At 37.7% G+C, this 20,360-nt stretch overlaps 2 pseudogenes across 1 annotated transcript; one reads left to right on the top strand and one right to left on the bottom strand.

Moving 5' to 3' along the window:
• The first annotated feature begins 12,430 nt into the window (after positions 1-12,430).
• Positions 12,431-14,412, top strand: LOC145466270 (uncharacterized; annotated as a pseudogene).
• Positions 14,413-15,671: 1,259 nt separating this feature from the next.
• LOC145465248 (uncharacterized) lies at positions 15,672-18,787 on the bottom strand (annotated as a pseudogene). The gene is made up of 3 exons (XR_014041547.1): positions 17,344-18,787; positions 16,854-16,949; positions 15,672-16,260 (listed from the first exon to the last, which is right to left on the bottom strand). The product of XR_014041547.1 is annotated as an uncharacterized LOC145465248 (transcript).
• Between the last annotated feature and the right edge of the window lie 1,573 nt (positions 18,788-20,360).

Raw genomic sequence — 20,360 nt, 5'->3', positions numbered from 1 at the left:
ATTGTAGGACTAATTTATAGTGCTAATTGAACTGAGTGGAGAGCAATTTTCTCTGAAATCATACGTGTGATTTTAAATCACGGTGATTTCAGCCAAAATTGCACAACACGAAGTTTTGAATGGCCACTTTATAACATCCATTTTGAAATCACACAATTTTATTAGCTAAATGCAGGATTTTGGTCAGTACCAATATTTTATTGACCTGTAGCTCTTTCGTTATAAAAGCAGAACCGGAAACGCTTTGAAATCTCATTTTGCAGAAAGAAATAGTGCGATTTGTGGATAAATAGTCCTGCTGAGAGCCAATCAGATCGCAAGGATCGCCAGTGATTATAAAATGGACGTAATAAGTACATAAAGACGAAAATAGTTACAGTCAGACAGTAGTAAACATGCGTTTGATTTTTCTTACATTTCAAAAAGTTCTTTGATCGAAGAATTACCCAGGCGAAATAAATCCTTGATTTGGTTATATGACAGTCCTCTGAAAGAGAGAAAAATAAACTCATTGAGTTGAAGGAATTAAATCACGTTTGGTGAAGATATTAAATAACTGAAGTTACGCCATCAAAAGAGTGAAATCTGTTTGAGCCATTTGTATACAGTCTTCTGTTTCTTTGAATTTTATATTATTTCTCTACTTAGGTGACTGAAATACTAGTCTTGGTGAAGTCTCGCTTCTGGTAATACTGACTATAAAAATTGCTATTAGGGGAGTAGTTTTAAGAATATTCAAAGTCATGTGTTCCCTGTAAATGTATTATTGTTGTTATGATGATGATGATGATGATGATGATGATGATGATTATTATTAATTAGTAATTGTATTAAAGATGGAAATAAAAATATTATTATTAAAATATTGGAATAAAAAGGTTCTCTGGTTAAAAATATATTAAAAACATAAGCTTTCGGCTATCAGTATATAGCCTTTAACGAATGAAAAATGTGGCGCGCAAGCGAAAATATATACGAATGGGGTGCGAAAAATTGAGAATAAAAACAAGCGTGAAAAAGCTAGAAGATAAAAATGTAAATGAGGCCTGATTACAATAAAAATCGAGTATTGCCTAGGCAACGGTTTTGAGTTGTTTTCCGCGTCGACGGTTTTTGCTGTGTGCCAAGATTCTAGTGTTTTTCGAACGCGGTAATTGCCTTTGTCAATGACACAAGCATTGTCGAAATCAATGGAGTGATTGTTTTGCCACGCATGGTTGGCAACATTAGAGCATAATTACCCTAACGTTTTTTCTCCTTCCCCCTGCCAGAAGATCATAAATACCTTGTGTGGCTAGTGGTACTGAAATTTCCGACTTAATTGCAACACACCCAGAGGTGCTCTCCTTCAAGCTTCAATCTTTGCTCCTCTTTGGTATCGATTCTAAATACGAATACCATCGTATGATAGAGACTGTCGGTAAGTAAGCCTCATAATACAATAGAGGGCCCGGAGATTACATTTTTTTGCATGACATGCGAAGCGTCTCCTCTGTTATTTAATATTAAGCATATGAAACTACTTAATTCATCTCCAAGCCCTTTCGACTCTTCAAGTGAAACAACATCCAACGTTAGCAAAATGTAGAAAATGTTAGCAATTGAATTGTGTGTGGGTAGACAATTTGAGTTAGAGACATTTTGTTCAAATGTGTATGCAGATGATGATGGAACAACCATCCTTGAACCAGTGGAACGAATTAAAGACATTAAAGCGTGTAAAAAAACTCTTTGAACGTGCAAAATAAATTTATGTCTGATGTACATGCATGTAGTCACTCTACCCCAGGATACTTATGGGATGCAATAGGTATTACAATGGCGAACTCTTCAAATATGCTATCTGAAATGTTAGCAATAACTTTTTTCAGTTTCTTCAATTTCTGCTTTCTCCTGGATGGAAAAAAGGGTGTTGACATGGCGCACTTTGGTCACGCAAACAGGTGAATTTTCCACGGTGACGTGGGCAAATCACAATCTTCTTTAATTCATACTTTAACTTCCATTCAGGGAAGTTGTCAACTCTGTGAGACACGGCCAGTTTATTACCACCAGTGCCCATTTTAATTTGACCAGTAGGTGGGTAACATCTCGATCTAACGTCGCTAAAGGGAGAGTCACAGCAGGCTCTGATGTCTTGTTATCTCATGCCCCGCAAATGTCATCTTCTTTCCAAAAGGGACACCGTATACACGTTTTTAGTTTTGCACGGGAATAAAAAGGGTAATAGCCAGACTTTTACTCGTCTACCTTTCAAGCACACTCAAATGAAACAAATTCACTTACAGACTGAATAGATTTAATAAGTTTAATTAATTGATCGCAGATAGTTTCTTTACTTGTAAATAAACAATCCAGCCAGCAAGATATCCACGTGCTGGCCATATATTCATTTCCCGGTTGCATTTTATCAATTTAGGACAGACTAAGTAAACATGTAATGTAATAACGCATTCGGATCCTATACAAAAGCAACTGCCTAGCGCACAGCATGGTCGCGGCCTAATGGTTAAGGGGCTGGACTCCAGATCGACCGTTCCTGGTTACTAGGGTGTTGCCATGTCGTCTTGGAAAAGGCAATTTTCTTTCACAGTGCCTCTCTCCACCCAGATGTATAAATGAGAACCAGTGATTATCATCCTGTCCAGGGAAGAAGAGCAATAACCAATTTAAGCTCCAGCAGGTATGAGGCACTGGGCCTTGTCACGACTTACCATATCACCCACAGCAAGCATACTGGTCGTCCTGGGGATTATCACTTCTTATTATGGAAATTGGAGTTAAGGGCCAGCAATTCTACAGCTAAGGGTGCCATAAGCAGTAGTCTTTGAAGGAAAATCCACTCCTCCCCTGTCCTATCTTTGGATATATGCAGTACACTGATTTAGTCTGGATCTGTGCTAACTGAAAATGCAACAAATGGAAAATCCCGATAGAGAAATGGAAAGTGTGCCAATGAGTAATTTTCTGGCAATTTGGTCAGACATTCAGCAACTTGGCGGGGAAAACTGACATTATCCGTAATTTTCAAGACTTCTTCCACAAAATTTATAACCGTTGCTGGGCCAAAATCTGATCGGTCCAAAGACAAAATCACATGAAAATTTCTGATTAACGGTAACTCTTTTTGGTTACAATTAACTTCAGAGTCTCTAATTCATGACTTAGAATAAAAAAAGGTATTAATCGAAATTAAATGGCTGATTTTTACAGACACGCTTTGTTGAAATTTTAACCGGAAGTGGCCTGGTTAGTCATTTTCTCGTAAGTTTTTTCTTAGTAAAAAGGCCTCAACCTTAGTATTTTTTTTCTTGATATTACTAAACTAAGGGCTGAACTTTGCAAGGATACTAAGATTTCAGGATGTAAAACACGGGCACGGAAAATATGCGGTCTTAAAAACAGGCCATTTCCGGTTGCTTCCCATATGCTTCAAATAGGACCAAGTTGTGATAACAGCCACAGGCTAACGAAAAATTCCCGCGAGCTAATATTTTTACCCATAGAAGCCTAAGAATAGGGCATTGCAAACATGGTTTTGTTTTTGTCTGAAATTAATTTTACATTGCTAAAAGAGAGATTGAAAAGTGGCCAGAATTGCACTGAAAATCAGCCTCTGGGGACCCCTGAGGGGCTGATATCCAGAACTCGACTAAAAGAAGTCGTTGAAGCTGAAACTTTGGCATATTACATAAGTCCACATAATGACTTTGTGTACCAATTTTAAGCGAAATCGGCCAACCTTCATTTCCAAGTCTGCCCCGGTCTCTCAGGCAGAAGCTCTTAAGCGTTTTTTCTCGCCATTGACTTTCTCCAAAGTAGACGATATAAAAATTAAAAGAAATGTCATTCTTTGTCTTCTCTCTCTCTCTCTCTCTCTCTCTCTCTCTCTCTCTCTCTCTTCTTGCTCTCCTCTGTCTATTTTTTTCATCGTTTGCAGTGATTTTAAGGCCTTTTGGAGTTTTTTAATCAAAGTGCACATGGCTGTTTTAGTGCAAAGTCTTGACATGGTTTTCATAAATCCAGTCATATATGTTTTAAATGTATTACATAACCCATAGTCATCAAACATGTTATGTTAAAAAGAGTTTTATTGCGCGAAGTATGCGCTTGATTTCAGACATTATTGAACGTTGTCAGGACATAAATATTCCTCGCATTGCAGTTTTTTCAATAATTAAAAATAGAGCTTTGACAGCTTTGAATGTTCGTTTCATCCAGGACATTAGGAACTTTTGGTTTGAGGATGTGTTAGTAAAATGGTTTAAAACCTTTAAAGAGCCCATACAAAGTTGTGGTACTAACAGTGACCTTGCAACACTTTTTCCTTGGGACAAGATACACAGGGAAGCCCTCTTCCCGGATTCATTTTGTTATTGGCGTCTAGCCTCAGGCACGCGCCATTGGAAGTAATGTATCCATAAAGGGACTTTCACGAATTTCCAAATAATTTAAATTATCCCAATACACTGATGACATTACCTGCTTTGTTAGAGATACTATATTGACCAGCAATCTGGTTTAATAATTCGATCTATTTTGACTATGCTCAGGATTTGAGCTAAACAGGTCCAAAACGAAGGAATTATGGTTAGTTTCAACCAAGAACAGAAATGATACGCCCATTTGGCATACGCTGCCCAAGGGTTATAGGATAGCACTCGACATCTGGTTCACAACAAACCAGAATACTTCTTATGGCAACAGCTAAGAATTTGAGATAGCTTTACTTAGAATGTTTCAGCATTTTCTTGAGTAGAAACTTGAGGATGCGTGGGAAAATAGATACAGTAAATCCCCAGCACCTTATAAAATAAACCTTTTTTCCATGGTTATCCCCATTCCTTAGGGTTTTATATAAAGTGTTCACATGGGCAAATTTTAAGCAACTGAGGAGATTTTCGACTGGAACCACAAGATCCCTAAGATTAAAAAACTCAACAATGATCGACGAAAGAAAAAAAGTAGGATTAGGTATGGCCCGACTTTCATGTATTTAACAACTCGCTCAAAGCCTAGATTAAGAGGCTATCCTAAAGGTAAGAGACGCTAGAGAGGATCACATAATGCTGTTGGGGGTAAAATGACATTCCCCTAAACAACACAGAACGTAGCATGAAATCTTAATTTTAACTTACAGATAACTCATCACAGTAACACCAGTCAAATCTGGGACAGTTGTCAGTTTGTTATCCTCCAATCGCCTGAAATAAAAATATAATATAGAGGATAATGCTTCTGCGGATGAGAAATTGTGAAATTATGAATAACCCAGCTATGTGTTCATTTTTAGCGTTTGCGTTTTGTCGTGTGTTCCAAAGAAGTATAACTACTGTACTTTAACTTGCATTTATAAACTTTTATTGTTATAAAGCTGGCGTTATTTCCGTTACGGCGCGCTCATTCATTGGCTAGTTTATGGTCACATGACATCGAACAATGAATGTTTACCGCCAGATGCCATGAACGGGCAACACTGCGAAAACTATGACGTCAAACGGGAAACATTTCACTGTTACCCGCGAAATGTTGACCGGTGTTGCACGTGATGAGAGCACGCAGTTTAATGTGGCCTGATGCTGTCGCTGGACAACAAAATTTGCTTATGTTTTGTTTTGCCATGTAACAAATCACTTAATGACTGGTCTCTTGGGGAAGAGTAAATTTTGTTTCCCTCGAATCTCAATGTTCCTCGGGAAACAAAATTCACTGTTTCCCTCGAGATTAGTCATTTAGTGTTAAATGCTAAGCCGCGTCATGGGGTCAAGTTGTGTACTTTGAAAAATCTGTCGAGATGATCGGTCACGTTTTGGTCAAAATTACTGGTCCAAATATATTACTGATGAAACAACTCAGTGGTTGAAATGGAAAAAAAAAAGAAATAAAAAATAAATAAATAAATAAATAGAAAAACAGAAGAAAAACACTATATGTTAAGCCGTTAAAGTTTCCGCGAGAGTCAGCCATTCGCCGGAGTTAAGACAACTAAGGGACGACACTTACAATTGACTGAGATTACGAAAACGGCGAAATGTTCCATCAGCTATTGTTGTAAGACCATTATTTTGAAGAAACCTGTAAGAAATTGGGCAAAAAAGTTTACTCAAGACAAATGGGTTTTTGTAATTTTTTTTTTTTTTTAATACTAAGCTATATAGCCACACTCTGCGAAGTGAAGTGGTAAACCTTGTTTATACTTCAACGCAATTACACTAAACGCCTGTATTCAAGTCATGCGCATGCTAGCGGCTTTTTCGAAGAGAACAACCACAAAGGTTTGGCCGGATTTAAGAAAAGGGATAGGCAAAGATGTGAAATATGTTTACTCAAAGCCTGAATAATGGCCTTGAGAGGGTGGGAGACGGTCTTAGCGCATGATTCTAAAAGCCTACTATAGTTGAACGAGACACGACAGATAATAAACTAACAAGTTTTGCAACTTCATTTCCCGAAGTAATGCTCACTAGTTTAGTATATTTAATATTCTAAAAATCGAGAAAGGTCTGCAGAGCCGGCAGAATGAGGGCACTGAACAATAACCCTAACCCTGCAAAAAATCAGAGCTCAGTGAATAAAAATTAGTTAACTTCATTTCAGTTAGCCCATCAAGTAGCCAAACCCACCACCAAGAACTTCATCGTTGACTGCAAATATGTCTCTAATCATCCGTCATTACGAAATAGCTTTGATGGTAGAAACAATTTTGTACATCGATTAAATGTCAGAATACAAGCAATTACCGTGAATAATTAGAATGGTTACATGGAACTTTATAAAATTGCACAGGGGCTAAAGAGGCAAGCATAAACAGCGACTTTGAATACCACTTGTAATCTTGCTTGGGATCCAAGCCGACAAGCTCTTCAGCCTGGCAGTTTGAGAGATGATCTGGACATTTTACCCTCATCCATTTATAGTTTCGGTGGAGAGAGCACCGAGAACCAAAAGTCGGTAAGAGTGATAGGTCTTGCCCAGGAAGACAACTCCATGACAACATCAACCGCCTGAAGCCAGACCGCTCAATTCATAGTGTAATATGCTAAGCATCCACCCCCACCTCCCCCCTCCCAAACCCGCCCCGCAAATGAACTAAATTAACAAAGGAACAGCGATAAATGAAAACTTACAGTTTCAGGAGATCTTCAGATAGACCTTCAAATGTACCTGGATCTATACGCGACAGCTTGTTAGAGTCAAGGTTACTGCAAGGTATGAGCCAAGATGGCAATTTATCATCACAGATTTTATCTTTATCAAGGACTAAACAGCTTATAACAGTCGAACCTCTATTAAGCAGCCACCTATTACGAGGTCACCCCATATTAACCATTTCAGCCATAAATTGCTGGGGCTTTTTTTCAATTTAAGGTGGCTTGCTACATAATAATAATAGTAATAATAATAATAATAATAATAATAATAATATTTAGTGAGGGAATCCAACTCGTCAAAGGCGGTTTTCAGTGGAGCCCTCCTAAATAAAAATCAACTAAAAATGACATAAATAAGAGTTACCTAATAAATTACTACAAGCTAAAATAAATAAGAGTAAAAAGAGTTCGTATTAGTTTAAAAGTTAAAATTCTAAAGATTAAAATTAGCTAAAATCATTCAAAAAAGTTTTCAGTTTTGCTTTAAAAATAGATAAAACACGTGTGTCTTTTAATTTGATTTGATGGATTATAACAGCCCAACCTCTAACTCTTTTCAAAAATGTTCCAAAATGTTTTCCTCTCTCTATTTACTGTTTTCTGAAGTCTATTCCCCTTCTATGTTAAACTTGAACAATTAAGTGTCAACAAATGGCCAAAATGAACGACCGAGTACTTAAGGAGAGACTGGGCAGAAAATCTACCACTATGACCCCACCTCAAATTTCAGCAATAAGAAATTGGCTCTTATTTAACATTCATGCAAAGTAAAATAAAAACCCGCAAGGTAGATTTTCAGCTCAAAATCTGTCTTGCAGATTTTTTTTTTTAATTTTCGCTCTAAACGTTATTCACCCCTTCAAATAAAATGTGAAAATTTTATCATGGGTTGTACGATAGGTTTTCGAGCAATCAAAGACTAGCTTTTACAACCTTAGATGAAAATTGAACTATGCGTGCCCTTTATTTACGTTCAAGTGACGCCATGTATCGCGTGCGAGAAAGCAAGAATAAATTAGAGCTATTTTACCTGTTATTTATAGAGCTTTCTATCATACTTTTTGGCCCTAAACACATGTTTGAACGCAGTTTGAAACTATTACTACGTATATCGAAGGATTTAACGCCTTTCAAGTGCTGAAGTGGTTTTCGTTTTTTCTTAGGGTTAGTTGCGTCATTTTTGCACGCGCGATTAATACTGACGTCTGGCAGGCAATGGTAGCGCGCGCTGCTGAGCCTCAGAAAAACTGTAGTAAGCCACCTTAATTAAAAGACCCCTGTACCCATGTATGATATACCATTTAAAGGCCATTAATCTGTGTGTCAGTCCAAAAATCGCATCAACACCTACTAAGAACGTGATAGCTTTGACAAACGTTGGTTTGTTCTGGCCATTGTTCTCTAGTTCATGGTAAACAAAATACAGGGATCCATGCTATTAAGTGAGTTATGGAAAGCTATGATACACAGCATTTCGTGAGAACTAGATAACTCAGAACACAAACGGAAACATAAGCTTTACATATATTTTTGGCTTTCACTGACTGAGATATCAATAACACGAATACCTTTTAATTCAACATATTCGTAGAAATTTGTAAGAAAAACAGGACCAGAATTTGGTCGCGATATAAATGCTTGATCTGTTTTCTAATTTCCATCGCCAAAATGGTACGCCGATTCCGTTCACGCTTGAGTTTAGAAGAACGTTTTAAGCGCTTTTAGTGCTTTTTACGGTCTGTTGAGATCAATAGCCGGGCTTGGATGATCAGTTTGGATGTTAAAAAAGCAGGAAAAAGATTTTTTTCGATTAACATTAAGCTTATCAGTAGTTTTAAGTTTAAACTTAATTTAACACGATAAATGAATTTACCCGGCCAAGCAAGAGTTTTCATTAAGCAAAATAGGGGGAAACACTGACTTCTTAGCCTTCAACATAAGTAAATAAATGCGGAATAAATGTCAGAAGGAGCGTTTCTAGAACTAACCTCAATTCCATTCGGAAAACTTAAAAAATTGTCGTTGAATCACTTCGCCAAGCGCATGAAGTTTGTACTGCTAGCAAACTTTCCGCTAAGTGTTTTACTTTCGTGATGGCTGATTTTGGCCACGAATTCCTGCATTTTCCCGTCAAAATCATTTTGAATTAATTAATACACTTTCTGTCTTTCACCTAAATCCTTTTCCTTTCCTTTCCTAGAATATTTATAGCGCTAAATATTTTCGTCGCTTTGTTCTTGTGCCCGGCGCCGAGTTTGTGCTTTCATTCCTTCAGCCTCTGTGATTAGTTTTCCTACGTCATCTGACGGATTTGTGGAGAATAAGCAACTTGATCACAAAAGTACGATTGTTTTTTTTTTTGTCTCGCTTTGGCAAACACTTTCCATAGTTATTTTTTAAAAAGAAATAGACCACACTTTCTATGGGTTTTTAGTATAAATCTACTAGTGTTCTATCACTAATGCCTACGCTACTTACGTTCTATTCTGTAATAGTTAGTGAGTAGGGTAGCAGCGTGCGCTGGGAGCCACTTCTTTGTGTTTTCGAAGTGTCTGTGAAGAGGATTTAGATGAAAGTTTTGAACGACTAGTAGATTTATACTAAAAAAAATAGATTATTCGCTCTCGATTTCTATGCGTGATAGTTGACGAGGGCGCGATAGAAATCTCGAGCTCATAATCTAATTGTTTAATAGTGGTAATAGCGGAGCTCCGGGGGCAGGGAGGGCCGCCAAGCGGAGCACCATAGGAACAGAGCCAAATGCATGCCATAGAAATAGAAAGCCATGCAACTCTATTCCGAAAGTCAACATTACTCTTGGCATGGATCGCGGGCGCGTGCGCCGTACGACGACGATGTTGCGCAACATGGCGGCCATGCTTCATCAAATAGGCCGAGCAAGTCATGCAGCCTTGGTTTGAATTTTGATTTGAGTCTTATTTTTTAATTATAACTTGGCGGTGAAGTGTTCTCCTTATAGTTTTTGGGGTGCACGTCTGAGTTTGAATAATCTCAAAGTACACAAAACATAAGCAGTGAAAACAATTTTGTTACCTAAACAACAGTGAAATACCGAGTGGTATCAAATTGATAAACATGGCACGCAAGAAGTGCAAGACTTTTTTTTTTTTTTTGTGAATGAACAGCCCCTGGAAGTAGGAGCACTCACTGGACTCTTAACAGTTATGATGAGGTTAATCCAACAAGTTTGTTTAGTTACGATGTGTAACACAAAAAAGTTTGAATTTGTTTCACCGTAGGTGTGGCATGCAAAACGTTCTTTATTTTGTATTGTGTGATCGTCGATCGTCCGGGTTAGGGTAGTTCTGAAAAGAACTCAATGTTGTTGGTGACTAACGCTTCGACAACCTGAGCAGAAGTCATCTCAGAGTAAAGTAAATAATGTTTCCCAGTCGATGGCGTTATAAGTCTGGTCCGTTGAACGTGATTGGTCAGTTTAGCCATTATGGTACTGACTGTAATACTTGTGTAAAGTTTGTCATCACTCATTCGTCGGTTTCGACCCGTCTATTGTTAGTCAAATCGGTCTGTTTGACGTGACTATCTGATAATTAGATTAGTTTTTGTTCATCCGTGAAATGATAATAGCGTTTATCGTTCTTCTTCCACATTTCACCAGATATGTAATTTTATGCCATTTATCTCCAGCAATGAAGAAAAAGCACAACGTCCCTATGCTTTCGAGAAAGCAAGGGTATCGTGTTACATATCTTTCCGAGGAAAATAAAAGTATCAAGCTACAAACCTTGACGTGAAAAGTAAAATTGACATGTTTGCTGGTGAACGTTTTTTTTTTTAAATTTAACTCATTTTATAGCGAGACCCAATTTAGTATGGTCTTATTCCGTTGCCAGCAATGATCGCAGTTTTTTTTTTTTTTTTTTTTTTCGGTTTTGATATTCCACAAAACCACTTAGTTTGGTAAACAGCGTTACCTAACTTGAGACTTGAAACAACCAAACTAATGAAAAAACTGTATAAATTTTGTAAGACGCCATGAAATCTGCAGAGTTTGGGACGTTTCCTTGTCATCATTAACCTTCCCAACGCCCGAGAGTTTTTTGGTGAATAAAAGTCAGTTACAGAAATCGTTTCTTTGAACCACCCAAGAAATCTGTTTCAAAACGAAAGACCCACTGTGTCGCCTCAAAGTCTAATCTAATTAATTTGCGGTTTAACTTGCCGCCATGAAGTCTTCAGGAATATTTGAAGAGGTTCCATACCACAAACCTTCAAGAAAATCTCTGCTAAAAATTAATTCCCGTTTTTAAGAATTGCCGTTATTGCAGGTTATTAAAATGCCACTGAAGACACCAGGGAAAGAGACGTCCAAACATTTAGATCAAGTTTAAGTTTCTGGACGTGCCGCTTGATTGGCTTCTTGTTTGTTTATTCACTGATTCGTCAGTTTTAATTGCAACCACTGGTGCGTGAAAAACAAAAGTGTCAAGTTAACATTTGAAACTAACAAATAAAAATGCCTTGTTACATTTACCTGCAACAAAAACAAATTTCAAAACTCAGCAGTGTTCTCATTCATAGCTAGCCGTCCGTATAATTTCTTTGGTTTTGACAGAGAAAACCACTTCAAATGAGTGTCTCAGTATTGATTCCAAGGAACGTTACAACGAGAAGCCAGCATTACACCTTGAACGGCGCTACTTAATTGAAACGTACATTCACAAACTGAAAAACTTTGCGCAAACGTGAATGGTTTGGACTGAATTTTTCTTTCGTGAACTGCACGTGATGCAAATGATATCGATGGGAGTCTGTGGAATACCATCACGGACGGAGGCCTCCTCAGCATCCCAATAGTGTATTTTGCACTAAAACATGCTTCCTGTCCTAGAATTCACCAAGTCTTTTTTTTTTTTTTTTTTTTTACCAATTTTAATTTACAAAACACAATTCTACAAGCATTACAATGCAGGTCTCATTACGCTACTCTACTTATAGAACATTACTTACGTTACTTTCAATACGGGTTACTTATGCTGGCAAAACAATACTGAATACCATTTCTTACAGAAAATAAGATATAGATTTAGGCCAGCCTAAAAGCGTAGCACATGGGTCGGGTTGTTCAAAGCCCGATTAAGCTAAACCAGAAAAAGGTAGAATTTTGATTTGAGTTTTGTAACTTTGTGGTGAGTTTTTCTGTATATTGTTTGGCCTTCTGTTTTGAGATTTTATTAAATCCATTTTGAAATCACTGGTTATCCTTGCAATCTGATTGGCTTTCAGCAGTGTATGGAAAGCCAAATGGTGCAAAATTCAAGAAACAAAATTGACTTCACGTTCAACAAATTTGCTATCAAGGTCAAGAGAGACTTCAATCAAGCTCAACAAAATCAATTCACGTTCAACCGATTTCCTCTCAAGGTCAAGACATTTAGAATCAAGCTCAACAAAATAACGTCTTCACTTTCAACAAATTTCCTTTCAAGGGCAAGAGGTATTTGAGTCAAGCTCAAGAGATCATTTAAGCTACTTTCAACGAAAAATTTCTCTCAATTTCAAGCTTCCTTCCATATCATCCCCAAATTCCCCGTCACGTTTCAACAACTCAACCTTTTGAGGTCAAGCCGCAAATGGCATGACGCTCAACGTAACCAAATTGCAGCATCAACAACCCAAATACGTTGTCAATAACCTCGCCAACCAGTCAACCAGTCAACCCACAATGCAACGTATGGAACAGCCTTCGTATACTGTTCATGAAGTATTTACCCATAATGCATCTTGCAAATTTTCCCGCCATCAAAGACGGCTACAAACATGGCAGAAACTTCGACTACCGAAGAATGGGACAATTTCTTTGAAGAATTGGTCCGTTTATTGACTGATTATGAAGCATTGTACGACTCACCAGATTGTATATTGCAAGAAAATGTATTTATTCGAATGGAGTCCGCTCTTCTTGCTCTTCAACAAGTCATACCTTCAGCGATCGAGAGAGAACTTAACTGCGCATCAGTTCTGCAACAAATTTTCACAAACTTTCGAATTTTATTTTTAGAATGGACAAGACGTAGGGGAAACTTAAACAAGCTCTCCTTGCAACAACCTGGCAGTTTATTCGCTAGAAATCCCCAAAGTTGAGCGAAGTGGTCGGCCGGGCAGGCCGAGGTTTGAAATCAGCGAGGATGTTCTTTTGGAATTGCGCTCTTATGGTTTTACTTGGAAACAAATTGCAGACATACTCCTTGTTTCAAGGTGGACTATAAGGAGAAGTGTTGTTGAATTTGGCCTACAGGAAACAACAGGATTTTCTGCATTATCTGATGAGCAAATTGACTTTTATGTCAAACAGTTTATTGAAGAGCATGGGAATCTTGTGGGATGTTCCATAGTTCAAGGTTTTCGTAAGTCACTTGGCTTCAGACTACAGCGCCGCAGGGTAAGAGCAAGTATTTCTCGAGTAGATCCGCATAACTCTCGCATCAGATGGGCAATTGTTGTCCATGGAGGAATAGACGGTTTTTCAAGATTAATAGTGTATCTTCACTGCTCCACTAATAACAGAAAGGAAACTGTAAGTCAACTTTTTCTCTCTGCTACTGAGCGCTATCACTGGCCTTCAAGGTTACGGAGTGATCGTGGTGGAGAAAATGTTGGCGTGTGGCAGTTAATGGAAGAGGTGCGTGGTCCAAATAGAGGAAGTTTCCTGGCTGGAACATCGGTGCACAATCAACGCATCGAGCGTCTCTGGCGGGATGTGTTTTGCACTGTGTGTCATATTTTCTATTACACATTTCAGGCCATGAAAAAATCAGGACTCCTTCAGCGAAACAACAGTTTAAAAAAGTTTGTACTACACTACATTTTTACCCCCAGAATAAATAAGGACCTCCAGTCCTTTTCTGCTGCATGGAATTATCATCCCATGAGAACGGAGCGCCACTGCTCACCATTTCAGATGTGGACAAATGGGGTGCTTGACATGAGAAATCATTCACTTATAGGCATTTCTGATATAGCAGAATCCGGGGGAGATGTTGATGACCTAGAATGGTATGGGTTTGACCCTTTTGCACCAACACCCAGTGATGATGGACTTTCCACGGTAGAGGTTGAAGATGTCGATATTGACTTACCCACTGACATCTTAACTTTGCTTAGGCAAAGTATTGATCCTTTACAACATTCCAATAGTTTTGGTATTGATTTGTTTCAGAACGCTTTATTGGTTCTAACACAAGCTGGAGAATAGAATAACAGATATCAAGAGTGGTGAGCATGACATATCATGAATGCCAACTTAATGGTGGTTATTACCTTCTGGGAAAGGGGATTTGAACTATGCTAGTGGCAGTATGAACCCTTGTTCTCTGTTGTGGTACAAAGACATTACAGAACATGTGTCACACATACACTGTTTGAACAAGATAAACAAATTTGTCCCTTATAAACAATGAAACTATTTTTGAGGATCTCAAGAATACAGTGACCCCCAACTATGAATGACCAATACTTCACAGACAAAGCTTGGATGAACTACTTTACCTATCAGCTATTTTATCAAAATAAATAATTTACATTATTTTAAAACGATCATCTGTTTTTGGTGGTGACTAGTGTAATGCCTGGTTAATGCATGAAATGGCTAGATTCTCCAAGCTTCTTTACCAATGAAGCATTAGCCATTCAAGGTTGGGTTGCTGCCATCTTGGAAAATTCCAGTTGAGTTAAATACATCTAATGACGGAAGCAATGCAAGTAGTTTGGTAAAGCAGTTTATTTCAATGAAGTTAACAACAGTAGTGATGGGGTTTCAGAAAATAATTATCCATAGCCCACCGCATGGAGGGTCATTGGCAATTCTAAAATCTACATGTAGCCATTGTACTTGCAAGTACCATATGTGAAAAGTTCAATGTCATGTGTTCAAATCCGAAATGCATCTTGTTGTGAAAAGTGTTGAACTGTTTTTGTGTATTTTGGTCTTACACAGAAAGGGGGTGGGGGTGGGGGGGGGGGGAGGGGGTTAAAAGAAAAGTACGAAGCTAAGCAAGATTTTCCAGAGGGGTGGGGATCAAACCACAACAAAACCCTCTGTGGGGATTGAATGGAAATTTTCTGGAAACACAATACACAAATATGCTCTTGCCATAACAATATACTGTAAACCCAATCCAAAAGGGTCCAAAATGCTGGATAGTTATAAAATATTTCTTTCTTAATATTAAAACCAGTTTCACTAACACCAACTTTAAGTCAAAAAATCACTGAAATTTGCATAATGCAAAAAATAATTAATGAGGTAGAGCTGTAGCCCAGGTTCAAAACCCATTTTAAGAGAAAACAACATATTGAAACACAACCACTGTTAGCCAGACATGCATTCATTAAATAAGAGATAATTGAAATCAGTCTGGACTTTTTCAAACGTCAAGGAGAGGAGAATTTGGCTCCTTTTTCCTTTGAAACATATGCTATCAACAGAATTCACAATGTAAAATATGGCAAAACTGTGCCTCTTGCATTCTTAAACAATAACAAACATGAAGACATTTCATTCAAATAGAGACTCGCTACTATAGTGTCAATAAAAGATGAATCGAGATAGTGATTGATGACAAAAAACTCTCACACAGTATTAAAAGAGGAGCTATCAAGAACTGCTTTCAGACATAAATCAAACTGTGCAGAGCCACTAAAATGCAGAGGTAACTTCAACTCCATGGTACAAGTTGAGGCAAAAATGTTTGGGGTTTCTTCACCAGTAACATTAACACAACCTGGGCGCAAAGCTGCAGTTGCAAATTTACATCCAGTGACAAAACCCAGTAATTTACACAAAACATATTCGTTAGCACTGACAATAAAACTTAATAACGTGTGTAACATTTATTACTCTAGGGTCAGTGGATATTGGCAAGCGCAGCAAAGATTTGACAAAATCTGAGTTAATTTCACCTTTTTGATGAACAAAAAGATGTTCAAATTTGCTTGGTGCTTTTTCAATTTCTACCAGTAGACCCAAAATAGCTAGACCCTTTCTGAACTAGTCAAGCACTCCTTTATGTTTCATAAGTGATTCATGTATCACAAGTGACTGCACCACTTTTAATTTGTTCTCTTCCTGTAAAGTGCAAAGTAAATAATTATTATTATGATATTGTAATGAGTTAGAATACATTCACACAGGAATTACGTGTTTTCTAAAAACAAATTTACGCCATGTTACGTTTGAAATCAGAAGGGCAATTTAAGTAACTCTTGTGGATTCTTGCTGCTAAGTCTTCCCTCTTCATTTCACATCTGATTGGATGTGAGTTGTGAAACAGAAAACAATCCAGAAACAATTCTAGTTATGCATGGCTTTCTGGGTCTCACTGTAAAAAGCTCTAGTATTATTAACTACAGGCAAACCAGTATAAAGGTGACTCTCACATGACCTCGTCTAGTGTTCACTTAATAGGTGTTTGAATACAGGCATGTTTTACACGAAATAGGGATGAAAAGTTTGGGAGTCACTTAAGCTTGTGTCTGCCATACGCAGGAGTCCATCTACCTGATGCATGTTTCAATGCATGAAAAATTTAGATTTGTGGGTTCAGTATGTCAAGAATCAAAATAAAATAAATATAAATAAGGACATGTACCTCAGAACAAAACAATAGAGTACATGGACAAAAACTTAGGAGCATTTTGAATACCATGTTTGTTCCTTACCTTCAACAGTCTTCTTTCCCCACAGTTTTGCATCAGCTGTAAAAAGTCATCTTCCTGGTTGATGGTTTCAATGTCAACAGCTGTTACATCTCTAATCTGTAAAAAAAAATGCTACATGTCATTGATACAAACTCTTTTTAAAAATGAAAATTATTTACTTTCTCCATGATGAAATAAAGAACCTAACAAAGGATTGTAGAATGCAGTATTAGCTCAAACCTTAAAGGATGAATTTTCAATGCAGAGAGGCATTTTATGAAACTTTTCAGCACCAGAACAGAGAAAAACATTAAACTTGACCAATGTAAATACCATGATACTAACATTGAAATATCATTAACCAAATCTTTAAGTTAAAACTGTCTGATTACAGTACTATAATTCAAAGTTGTTTAGATTATCTCAGTCATCAAACTCTAGTCCATAATTTAATTGTTAATAATAATAAATATAAATAATAATAATAATGATAATAATAATAGTAACTTACCCTTGTGACATAGCTGTTCAAGATTCCATCACTGATGTCTATGACACTAGCCCTTGCAATGCCCTGCTGTAAATCTCCAGTGGCAATGTACCAATATATCACTGGTGACAAATAAGGGAACCCTGGTCCACCTTGGATCATACTGTGGGCGACCATTTTCTCGAGAACTTCAAACACTCCATTTAGCACATTGTCACTTCGGTATATGGGAACTAGACGCTCAAATGGACCTTGAAACATCTTTAACCCTGTATCCCTTTTTGCCAATGCAAGAAAAGCATCTTCATAAGCTTGACGAAGCACTCCCCTGGAATCAATTACTGGCTCTCCTCTGAACTGAATTTTAATCTGCAACTCTGAATTAAAGTCAGAGTCCTTGTAATAATGAAATAAATCAAGTACCAGATCTTCTCTGTCAACTTTTATCTTCTCTGCCTGACCATACCCTTTCATTTTCAACTTGAGATTCTTTAGTACCTGTGAAGCGTCCATACACGCACCAGACTGCTTGCATGTAGCTGGTTTGTCACTTAATTTCTCAGGTGCCAATTCAAGTGAACCACATTGAATGAGGGCATCTCTGATATCACTTAGTTTTGCATCAGGAAATAATACAGTCAAAGAGGAAATGTCTCCATCCATGTGTGAAACACCTGATGATGTTGTTGGTACTTCATCATCCGCAACAATGGGTGGTGTTGTGCTTGCTGAACTAATGGGTCTGTCATTAGGGGTCGAAATCATGGTTGGCAAGCTACTGTCACTATCATCAGAAGCACATCCAATCACATCCTTGCTGATATTCAATTTAACATAAAGCTTACCAGCACCACAAAGATGCTTCACGTGAGCATAGTCCCATGCATGGTTTTCTTTCACCACAGGTGTTACAATGGTGTTTCTCTCTCTTTTGACAAAGTCAAAGTCTTTCACTGAAATCAGTGGAAATTTGACTTTAAATACTTCTTTCAATTCTTGGCGAATTGATTGTTCATCAGCACCAGCTAACAAATCAAACTCCCCTTTCACTAAAATCATTTCCTCCTTAATTACATATTCATTATTCTGACCTCCATCGTCATCTTCGTTATCAATGTTGAGATTTCCTTGATCAAGAAGAAACACTGTCTTTGGCACAACGTGCGTCTTTTGCTTTGAAGCTGAAGCTTTTCTTTTCCGTAAGGGATGCCCGGTTACAGACGTCGATCTATCGAAAGCACGAGCAGACATGGCTGGTGCACTACGACGAAATTCAGACGTTGGCGCTGGCTGTTGACTTGTTTCGCCCAGCTGCCTTGCAGTAAATGAAGCAGATGAACGAATCAGGTTTCTCGTTCTATTAACCAATGTTTGATTACTGCAATTCCCTCTAGGATTACCCAGTTCTTCGCGTACACATCTACGAACTATCTCTTCTATTCTCTCATCGGGGCTTTCCGCTCTTTCGGCCATTTTGCATGAGGAAGAGATTTCACGATATTATGGTACGCCTTTAAAAAGCTAGTGCCCAAGACCGCTCCGAATTTAAAACTAACATGAGCCTGGGGGCAAGGCGGGAAATGTCTCTTGTTGCATTGAATATTGCATTGTGGGTTAACTACTTTGTTGACAGTGGTTGGCGAGGTTGTTGACAACGTATTTGGGTTGTTGATGTTGCAATTTGGCTACGTTGAGCGGCATGTCATTCGCGGCTTGACTTTAAAAGGTCGAGTTGTTGAAACGTGACGGGGAATTTGGGGATGATATGGAAGGAAGCTTGAAATTGAGAGAAATTTTTCGTTGAAAGTAGCTTAAATGATCTCTTGAGCTTGACTCAAATACCTCTTGCCCTTGAAAGGAAATTTGTTGAAAGCGAGGACGATATTTTGTTGAGCTTGATTCTAAATGTCTTGACCTTGAGAGGAAATCGGTTGAACGTGAATTGATTTTGTTGAGCTTGATTGAAGTCTCTCTTGACCTTGATAGCAAATTTGTTGAACGTGAAGTCAATTTTGTTTCTTGAATTTTGCACCATTTGGCTCTCCATAGCAGTGCGATTTATTCACGAATCGCACTATTTTTTGCTCTAAATCGCATCTTTTTCTCAGCCAATGAGAATGGGATGGTAAAACAAAACAATCAATCAGATTTCAAGGTTAGTTTAAAGTAAGCAATAAAATTTCAGGAAATGAAAAAGAAAAAGCCATTGTGTGGGGAATTTTGCAATTGTTATCGCTGAAACTTTGTTGTTGTTGTTGTTTCTCAAAACATTTGACGAATTTAATTAATTAAAGTTTCTGAATGACGGTTATGAGCTCCTTCAGGCTGAAGACCTACTTTACAGGAAGTTTCCAACATTCAGTGTCCATTTTGACGAATATTCTGGCGATTTTTCTTCAGCATCTGTTCATTAATTTTTTTGGGTTTTCACAGGCAGGCAAAACTATTTGAACTGAACTTTTTTATAATACAAACTTTTCACCAAATGGTCAAACCAGCCAGCAAAACCATCCTCACAGCCAGTCAATTTGCGTGTCGCCTGGTTCTTAATGAAGCCCCTAGCCTGTAATAGATTTCAGAGTCAAAATTCTTCCTTGAATTTCGATATAGATATGATTGATATTATTTTATTCATTCGGTAACGGGATGTTTCCTATTATAGAAACAGCCGAAAAAACTTTTTAAAAAAGATAAGTAACTTCATTTAAGTGTCAAGGTGACATACCAGATAAGCTTTTGCATGAAAACATAGTATCTCACACATGAAAACATGCTGTCTTCACAAGTGAAGAGATCACCATTGCTATGGTTGCATGGTGAATCGTGCCTTTCACATGCAGCAAGAGTGAAATGGTTTAGTATTTCATTGGTGTTTATAATAGTAAATATCTAACATTACACGGCTGCTTGGAGCTATGAAATTTCTCTTCTTGTGTTGAAAAATATTTCACAAGCGAGCGCAGCAAACAAGTGAGATCTTTTACAACACTCAAAGAGAAATTTCATATCTCCGCATGGCCATGTGATATCCTCTATAT

Source organism: Orbicella franksi, chromosome 13, assembly GCF_964199315.1.
Source record: "Orbicella franksi chromosome 13, jaOrbFran1.1, whole genome shotgun sequence".
Classification (NCBI taxonomy): Eukaryota; Metazoa; Cnidaria; class Anthozoa; order Scleractinia; family Merulinidae; genus Orbicella; species Orbicella franksi.
This window is presented reverse-complemented; position numbering and strand designations above follow the sequence as displayed.